The sequence below is a fragment of the Cetorhinus maximus genome, unplaced genomic scaffold (assembly GCF_964194155.1).
Source record: "Cetorhinus maximus unplaced genomic scaffold, sCetMax3.hap1.1 HAP1_SCAFFOLD_2055, whole genome shotgun sequence".
NCBI classification, from domain to species: Eukaryota; Metazoa; Chordata; class Chondrichthyes; order Lamniformes; family Cetorhinidae; genus Cetorhinus; species Cetorhinus maximus.
This window is the reverse complement of record NW_027597995.1, coordinates 50,610-57,923: the sequence shown is the minus strand read 5'-3', so window position 1 is coordinate 57,923 and position 7,314 is coordinate 50,610. Positions and strand designations below refer to the sequence as shown.

Sequence of the window (7,314 nt, the reverse complement as noted above, 5' to 3'; positions counted from 1 at the left end):
AGGCCCCACTCCAGAGTCCGGCTGAGTGAGGTAAGACTACGGAGGGGACAGAGGGACAGAGGTGAGCGGAAAGAGGAGTGGGGATCGGGAGAGAGCCAGCTGATCGGACTGAGTGACAGAGGTGGAGAGAGAGAGACACAGGCAGGGAGCAAGAGAGATGGACAGACAAAAGGAGAGAGAGGGAGAGGGACAGAAAGAGGGAGGGACAGAGGGGCAGACGGAAGGGAGAGATAGAGACAGAGGGACAGAGAAGGGGAGAGAGAGGGACAGAGAAGAGAGAGAGAGGGACAGAGAAGGGAGAGAGAGAGGGACAGGGAAGGGAGAGAGAGAGGGACAGGGAAGGGAGAGAGAGAGGGACAGGGAAGGGAGAGAGAGAGGGACAGAGAAGGGAGAGAGAGAGGGACAGAGAAGGGGAGAGAGAGGGACAGAGAAGGGGAGAGAGAGAGAGGGACAGAGAAGGGAGAGAGAGAGGGACAGAGAAGGGAGAAAGAGGGGGACAAAGAAGGGAGAGAGACAGAGAAGGGAGAGAGAGAGAGACAGAGAAGGGAGAGAGAGAGGGACAAAGAAGGGAGAGAGAGAGGGACAAAGAAGGGAGAGAGAGAGGGACAGAGAAGGGAGAGAGAGAGGGACAAAGAAGGGAGAGAGACAGAGAAGGGAGAGAGAGAGAGACAGAGAAGGGAGAGAGAGAGGGACAGAGAAGGGAGAGAGAGAGGGACAGAGAAGGGAGAGAGAGAGGGACAGAGAAGGGAGAGAGAGAGGGACAGAGAAGGGAGAGAGAGAGGGACAAAGAATGGAGAGAGACAGAGAAGGGAGAGAGAGGGACAGAGAAGGGAGAGAGAGAGGGACAGAGAAGGGGGAGAGAGAGGGACAGAGAAGGGAGAGAGAGAGGGACAGAGAAGGGGGAGAGAGAGGGACAGAGAAGGGGAGAGAGAGGGACAGAGAAGGGAGAGAGAGAGGGACAGAGAAGGGAGAGAGAGAGGGACAGAGAAGGGAGAGAGAGAGGGACAGAGAAGGGAGAGAGAGAGGGACAAAGGGAGAGAGACAGAGAAGGGAGAGAGAGAGAGACAGAGAAGGGGGAGAGAGAGGGACAGAGAAGGGAGAGAGAGAGGGACAGAGAAGGGAGAGAGAGGGGAACAGAGAAGGGAGAGAGAGAGGGACAAAGAAGGGAGAGAGAGAGAGAAGGGAGAGAGAGAGAGACAGAGAAGGGAGAGAGAGAGGGACAGAGAAGGGAGAGAGAGAGGGACAGAGAAGGGAGAGAGAGAGGGACAGAAGGGAAAGAGAGAGGGACGGAGAAGGGAGAGAGAGAGGGACAGAGAAGGGAGAGAGAGAGGGACAGAGAAGGGAGAGAGAGGGACAGAGAAGGGAGAGAGAGAGGGACAGGGAAGGGAGAGAGAGAGGGACAGAGAAGGGGAGAGAGAGAGGGACAGAGAAGGGAGAGAGAGAGGGACAGAGAAGGGAGAGAGAGAGGGACAGAGAAGGGGGAGAGAGAGGGACAGAGAAGGGAGAGATAGAGGGACAGAGAAGGGAGAGATAGAGGGACAGAGAAGGGGGAGAGAGAGGGACAGAGAAGGGAGAGAGAGGGACAGAGAGGGGAGAGAGAGAGGGACAGAGAAGGGAGAGAGACAGAGAAGGGAGAGAGAGAGAGACAGAGAAGGGAGAGAGAGAGGGACAGAGAAGGGAGAGAGAGGGACAGAGAAGGGAGAGAGAGGGACAGAGAAGGGAGAGAGAGGGACGGAGAAGGGAGAGAGAAAGGGACAGAGAAGGGAGAGAGAGAGATGGAGAAGGGAGAGAGAAAGGGGAGAGAGAGAGGGACGGAGAAGGGAGAGAGAGAGGGACAGAAGGGAGAGAGAGAGGGACGGAGAAGGGAGAGAGAGAGGGACAGAGAAGGGAGAGAGAGGGACAGAGAAGGGAGAGAGAGAGGGATGGAGAAGGGAGAGAGAAAGGGGAGAGAGAGGGACAGAGAAGGGAGAGAGAGAGAGACGGAGAAGGGAGAGGGAGAGAGGGACAGAGAAGGGAGAGAGAGAGAGGGACAGAGAAGGTAGAGAGAAAGGGGAGAGAGAGAGGGACATAGAAGGGAGAGAGAGAGAGAGATGGAGAAGGGAGAGAGAAAGGGGAGAGAGAGGGAGAGAGAGAGGGACAGAGAAGGGAGAGACAGGGACAGAGAAGGGAGAGAGAGAGGGACAGAGAAGGGAGAGACAGGGACAGAGAAGGGAGAGAGAGAAGGACAGGGAAGGGAGAGAGAGAAGGACGGAGAAGGGAGAGAGAGAGGGACGGAGAAGGGAGAGAGAGAGGGACGGAAAAGGGAGAGAGAGAGGGACAGGGAAGGGAGAGAGAGAGGGACAGAGAAGGGAGAGAGAGAGGGACAGAGAAGGGAGAGAGAGAGGGACAGGGAAGGGAGAGAGAGAGAGAGAGGGACCGGTAAGGGAGAGAAAGAGGGACAGAGAAGGGAGAGAGAGAGGGACAGAGAAGGGAGCGAGAGAGGGGGAGAGAGAGAGACAGAGAGGGGAGAGGGAGAGGGACTGACGTAGGGAGGGAGTGAGACATGGACAGGCAGGGAGGGGGAGGGAGGGAGAGACAACTGGGGAGAGGAACAGATGGAGGGAGGGAGGGAGAGAGGTTCAGATTTAGGGAGGGTGGGAGAGAGGGGCAGACGGAAGGAGGGAGTGGGAGAGAGGGAGGGAGATATGGACAGACAGAGAGGGAGGGAGAAAAGGAATGAGAGAGGGAGAGAGACCATCAGAGGGAGGGAGAGAGAGACAGACGGATGAAGGAAGAGAGGGACATGTGGAGAGAGGGACGGACAGACAAGTACAAAGAGAGAGACAGGCAGAGGTAGAGAGAGACAGGCAGAGGGAGAGAGAGAGAGACAGGCAGAGGGAGAGCGAGAGAGACAGGCAGAGGGGGAGAGGGAGAGAGACAGGCGGAGGGGGCATAGAGAGAGACAGGCGGAGGGGGAGAGAAAGAAACAGGCGGGGGGTAGAGAGAGAAAAACGTGGAGGTGGAGAGAGAGGGGCACAGGGGGGCGAGGGAGAGCGAGAGAGAGAGAGACAGGCAGAGAGAGAGAGAGAGACAGGCAGAGGGAGAGAGAGAGAGAGACTGGCAGAGGGAGAGAGAGAGAGAGACTGGCAGAGGGAGAGAGAGAGACTGGCAGAGGGAGAGAGAGACAGGCAGAGGGAGAGAGAGAGACAGGCAGAGGGAGAGAGAGAGAGACAGGCAGAGGGAGAGAGAGAGACAGGCAGAGGGAGAGAGACAGGCAGAAGGGGCAGAGAGAGACAGGTGGATGGGGGTATAGAGAGAGACAGGCGGAGGGGAGAGAGAGAAACAGGCAGGGGGGAGGGGGAGAGAAAACGTGGAGGTGGAGAGATAGAGGCAGAGGGGGAGAGGGAGATGGGGAGAGCGAGGGAGAGAGTTATGACAGGCAGAGTGAGAGAGAGACAGGCAGAGGGGGAGAGAGAGAGTGACAGGCAGAGGGAGAGAGACAGGCAGGGAAAGAGATAGAGACAGACAGGGAAAGAGATAGAGACAGGCAGATGGAGAGAGAGAGAGACAAGCAGAGGGAGAGAGAGACAGGCAGAGGGGGGATAGAGAGAGACAGGCGGAGGGGGGTTAGAGAGAGACTGGCGGAGGGGAGAGAGAGAGAGAGACAGGCAGAGAGAGAGAGACAGGCAGAGGGAGAGAGACAGGCAGGGAAAGAGATAGAGACAGACAGGGAAAGAGATAGAGACAGGCAGATGGAGAGAGAGAGAGACAAGCAGAGGGAGAGAGAGACAGGCAGAGGGGGGATAGAGAGAGACAGGCGGAGGGGGGTTAGAGAGAGACTGGCGGAGGGGAGAGAGAGAGAGAGACTGGCAGAGGGAGAGAGAGAGAGAGACTGGCAGAGGGAGAGAGAGAGACTGGCAGAGGGAGAGAGAGACAGGCAGAGGGAGAGAGAGAGACAGGCAGAGGGAGAGAGAGAGAGACAGGCAGAGGGAGAGAGAGAGACAGGCAGAGGGAGAGAGACAGGCAGAAGGGGCAGAGAGAGACAGGTGGATGGGGGTATAGAGAGAGACAGGCGGAGGGGAGAGAGAGAAACAGGCAGGGGGGAGGGGGAGAGAAAACGTGGAGGTGGAGAGATAGAGGCAGAGGGGGAGAGGGAGATGGGGAGAGCGAGGGAGAGAGTTATGACAGGCAGAGTGAGAGAGAGACAGGCAGAGGGGGAGAGAGAGAGTGACAGGCAGAGGGAGAGAGACAGGCAGGGAAAGAGATAGAGACAGACAGGGAAAGAGATAGAGACAGGCAGATGGAGAGAGAGAGAGACAAGCAGAGGGAGAGAGAGACAGGCAGAGGGGGGATAGAGAGAGACAGGCGGAGGGGGGTTAGAGAGAGACTGGCGGAGGGGAGAGAGAGAGAGAGACAGGCAGAGAGAGAGAGACAGGCAGAGAGAGAGACAGGCAGAGGGAGAGAGAGAGAGAGAGAGAGACAGGCAGAGAGAGAGAGAGACAGGCAGAGGGAGAGAGTGAGAGACAGGCAGAGGGAGAGAGAGAGACAGGCAGAGGGAGAGAGAGAGACAGGCAGAGGGAGAGAGAGAGACAGGCAGAGGGAGAGAGAGACAGGCAGAGGGGGAGAGAGAGAGAGACAGGCAGAGGGAGAGAGAGAGACAGGCAGAGGGAGAGAGAAGGACAGGCAGCAGGGGAGAGAGACAGACAGAGGGAGAGTGAGAGACAGGCAGAGGAAGAAAGAGAGAGAGGCAGAGAGAGAGAGATGGATAGGCAGAGCAGGAGAGAGAGAGAGGGACAGGCAGAGGGAGATAGATGGAGACAGGCAGAGGGTGAGAGAGGGAGACAGGCAAAGGGAGGGAGAGAGAGAGGGACAGGCAGCAGGAGAAAGAGAGAAAGATAGGCAGAGGCATGGAGAGAGAGGCAGAGAGAGAGAGCGAGATGGATAGGCAGATGGAGAGAGAGAGAGAGAGAGAGAGACAGGCAAAGGGAGAGAGAGAGAGACAGGCAGAGGGAGACAGAGAGAGAGACAGGCAGAGGGAGAGAGAGACAGGCAGAGGGAGAGAGAGAGAGACAGGCAGAGGGAGAGAGAGAGACAGGCAGAGGGAGAGAGAGAGACAGGCAGAGGGAGAGAGAGAGACAGGCAGAGGGAGAGAGAGAGACAGGCAGAGGGAGAGAGAGAGACAGGCAGAGGGAGAGAGAGAGAGACAGGCAGAGGGGGGGAGAGAGAGAGACAGGCAGAGGGAGAGAGAGAGAGACAGGCAGAGGGAGAGAGAGAGAGACAGGCAGAGGGAGAGAGAGAGACAGGCAGCAGGGTAGAGAGACAGACAGAGGGAGAGTGAGAGACAGGCAGAGGAAGAAAGAGAGAGAGGCAGAGAGAGAGAGATGGATAGGCAGAGCAGGAGAGAGTGAGAGGGACAGGCAGAGGGTGATAGATAGAGACAGGCAGAGGGTGAGAGAGGGAGACAGGCAAAGGGAGGGAGAGAGAGAGGGACAGGCAGCAGGAGAGAGAGACCGGCAGAGAGAGAAAGATAGGCAGAGGCATGGAGAGAGAGGCAGAGAGAGAGAGCGAGATGGATAGGCAGATGGAAAGAGGGAGAGAGAGACAGGCAGAGGGAGAGAGAGAGAGAGACAGGCAAAGGGAGAGAGAGAGAGACAGGCAGAGGGAGACAGAGAGAGGGACGGACAGGCAGCGGGGGAGAGAGACAGGCAGAGAGAGAGATGGATAGGCAGAGGGAGAGAGAGGGACAGGCAGAGAGAGAGAGAGAGGGACAGGCAGAGGGAGAGAGAGAGAGAGGGACAGGCAGAGGGAGAGAGAGAAACAGAGAGAGAGAGACAGGCAGAGGGGGGGAGAGAGAGAGACAGGCAGAGGGAAAGAGAGAGAGAGAGATGGACAGGCAACAGGGGAGAGAGACAGGCAGAGGAATAAAGAGAGAAAGATAGGCAGGGGAATGGAGAGAGCGTCAGAGAGAGAGAGGCAGAAGGAGAGAGATGGACAGGGAGAGAGAGAGTGTGCAGCACTCCCTCAGTACTGGCACCGGGGGGAGTGTCGGCCTGGATTATGGAGCTCAAATCCTAGAGTATATACATCTCCCTCCGACAGTGCAGCACTCCCTCAGTACTGGCACCGGGGGGGGAGTGTCGGCCTGGATTATGGAGCTCAAATCCCAGGGTATATAACTTGTGGGGCTCGGACCCAGGACTCAGTGTGGCTGAGGAAGGGGATGAGCCTCTGGGACAGGACGCTTCTGCTCTGCTCCGCTGTGTGCTGCTTCAACCAATGGGTGTCCTTTATCTCTTCAGGGCAGGGGTCACTGGGGGTCATAGGGCCTTTAAAGTGACCGGACAGTTGGCCACGAGGTGTCGGAGAGTCCGGTGGGGAGGGAAGCAAATGAGGAGAGCAGGATGGGAGCCCGGCCATCGCAGTTCCTCACCTCGCCTGAGGAGGCGACACACGCCTCGATCGACTCCTCCAACGCTCTCAAACGGGCCCCTCCACATCGTCCCCTCAACGCTTCAGCCAGAGTGAAGACTTCGGATCGGGAAGTCGAGCGAGCTTCCGTCAAACTCCCCAGGAATGTTTTCCTCCTGATCCATCGGAATGTTGCTTCCGATAGCGTCACCGGACAGGGAGAGTGAGGGGGCTGCTGCACCTTACCCTGCTGAATAAACAGTGACTCTGTGCAGTTACACAGTGAGTGATCCTTACCCTGAATAAACAGTGACTCTGTACAGTTACACAGTGAGTGATCCTTACCCTGCTGAATAAACAGTGACTCTGTGCAGTTACACAGTGAGTGATCCTTACCCTGAATAAACAGTGACTCTGTACAGTTACACAGTGAGTGATCCTTACCCTGCTGAATAAACAGTGACTCTGTACAGTTACACAGTGAGTGATCCTTACCCTGCTGAATAAACACTGACTCTGTACAGTTACACAGAGAGTGATCCTTACCCTGCTGAATAAACAGTGACTCTGTACAGTTACACAGTGAGTGATCCTTACCCTACTGAATAAACAGTGACTCTGTACAGTTACACAATGAGTGATCCTTACCCTGCTGAATAAACACTGACTCTGTACAGTTACACAGTGAGTGATCCTTACCCTGCTGAATAAACACTGACTCTGTACAGTTACACAGTGAGTGATCCTTACCCTGCTGAATAAACAGTGACTCTGTACAGTTACACAGTGAGTGATCCTTACCCTGCTGAGTAAACAGTGACTCTGTACAGTTACACAGTGAGTGATCCTTACCCTCCTGAGTAAACAGTGACTCTGTACAGTTACACAGTGAGTGATCCTTACCCTGCTGAATAAACAGTGACTCTG

The 7,314-nt window shown here is 56.2% G+C and overlaps 1 long non-coding RNA gene across 1 annotated transcript; it reads left to right on the top strand.

Moving 5' to 3' along the window:
• Positions 1-7,021, top strand: LOC144676893 (uncharacterized). Its single transcript, XR_013575446.1, has 2 exons — positions 1-30; positions 6,279-7,021. It is a non-coding gene; the product is annotated as an uncharacterized LOC144676893 (long non-coding RNA).
• The last annotated feature ends 293 nt before the right edge of the window (positions 7,022-7,314 follow it).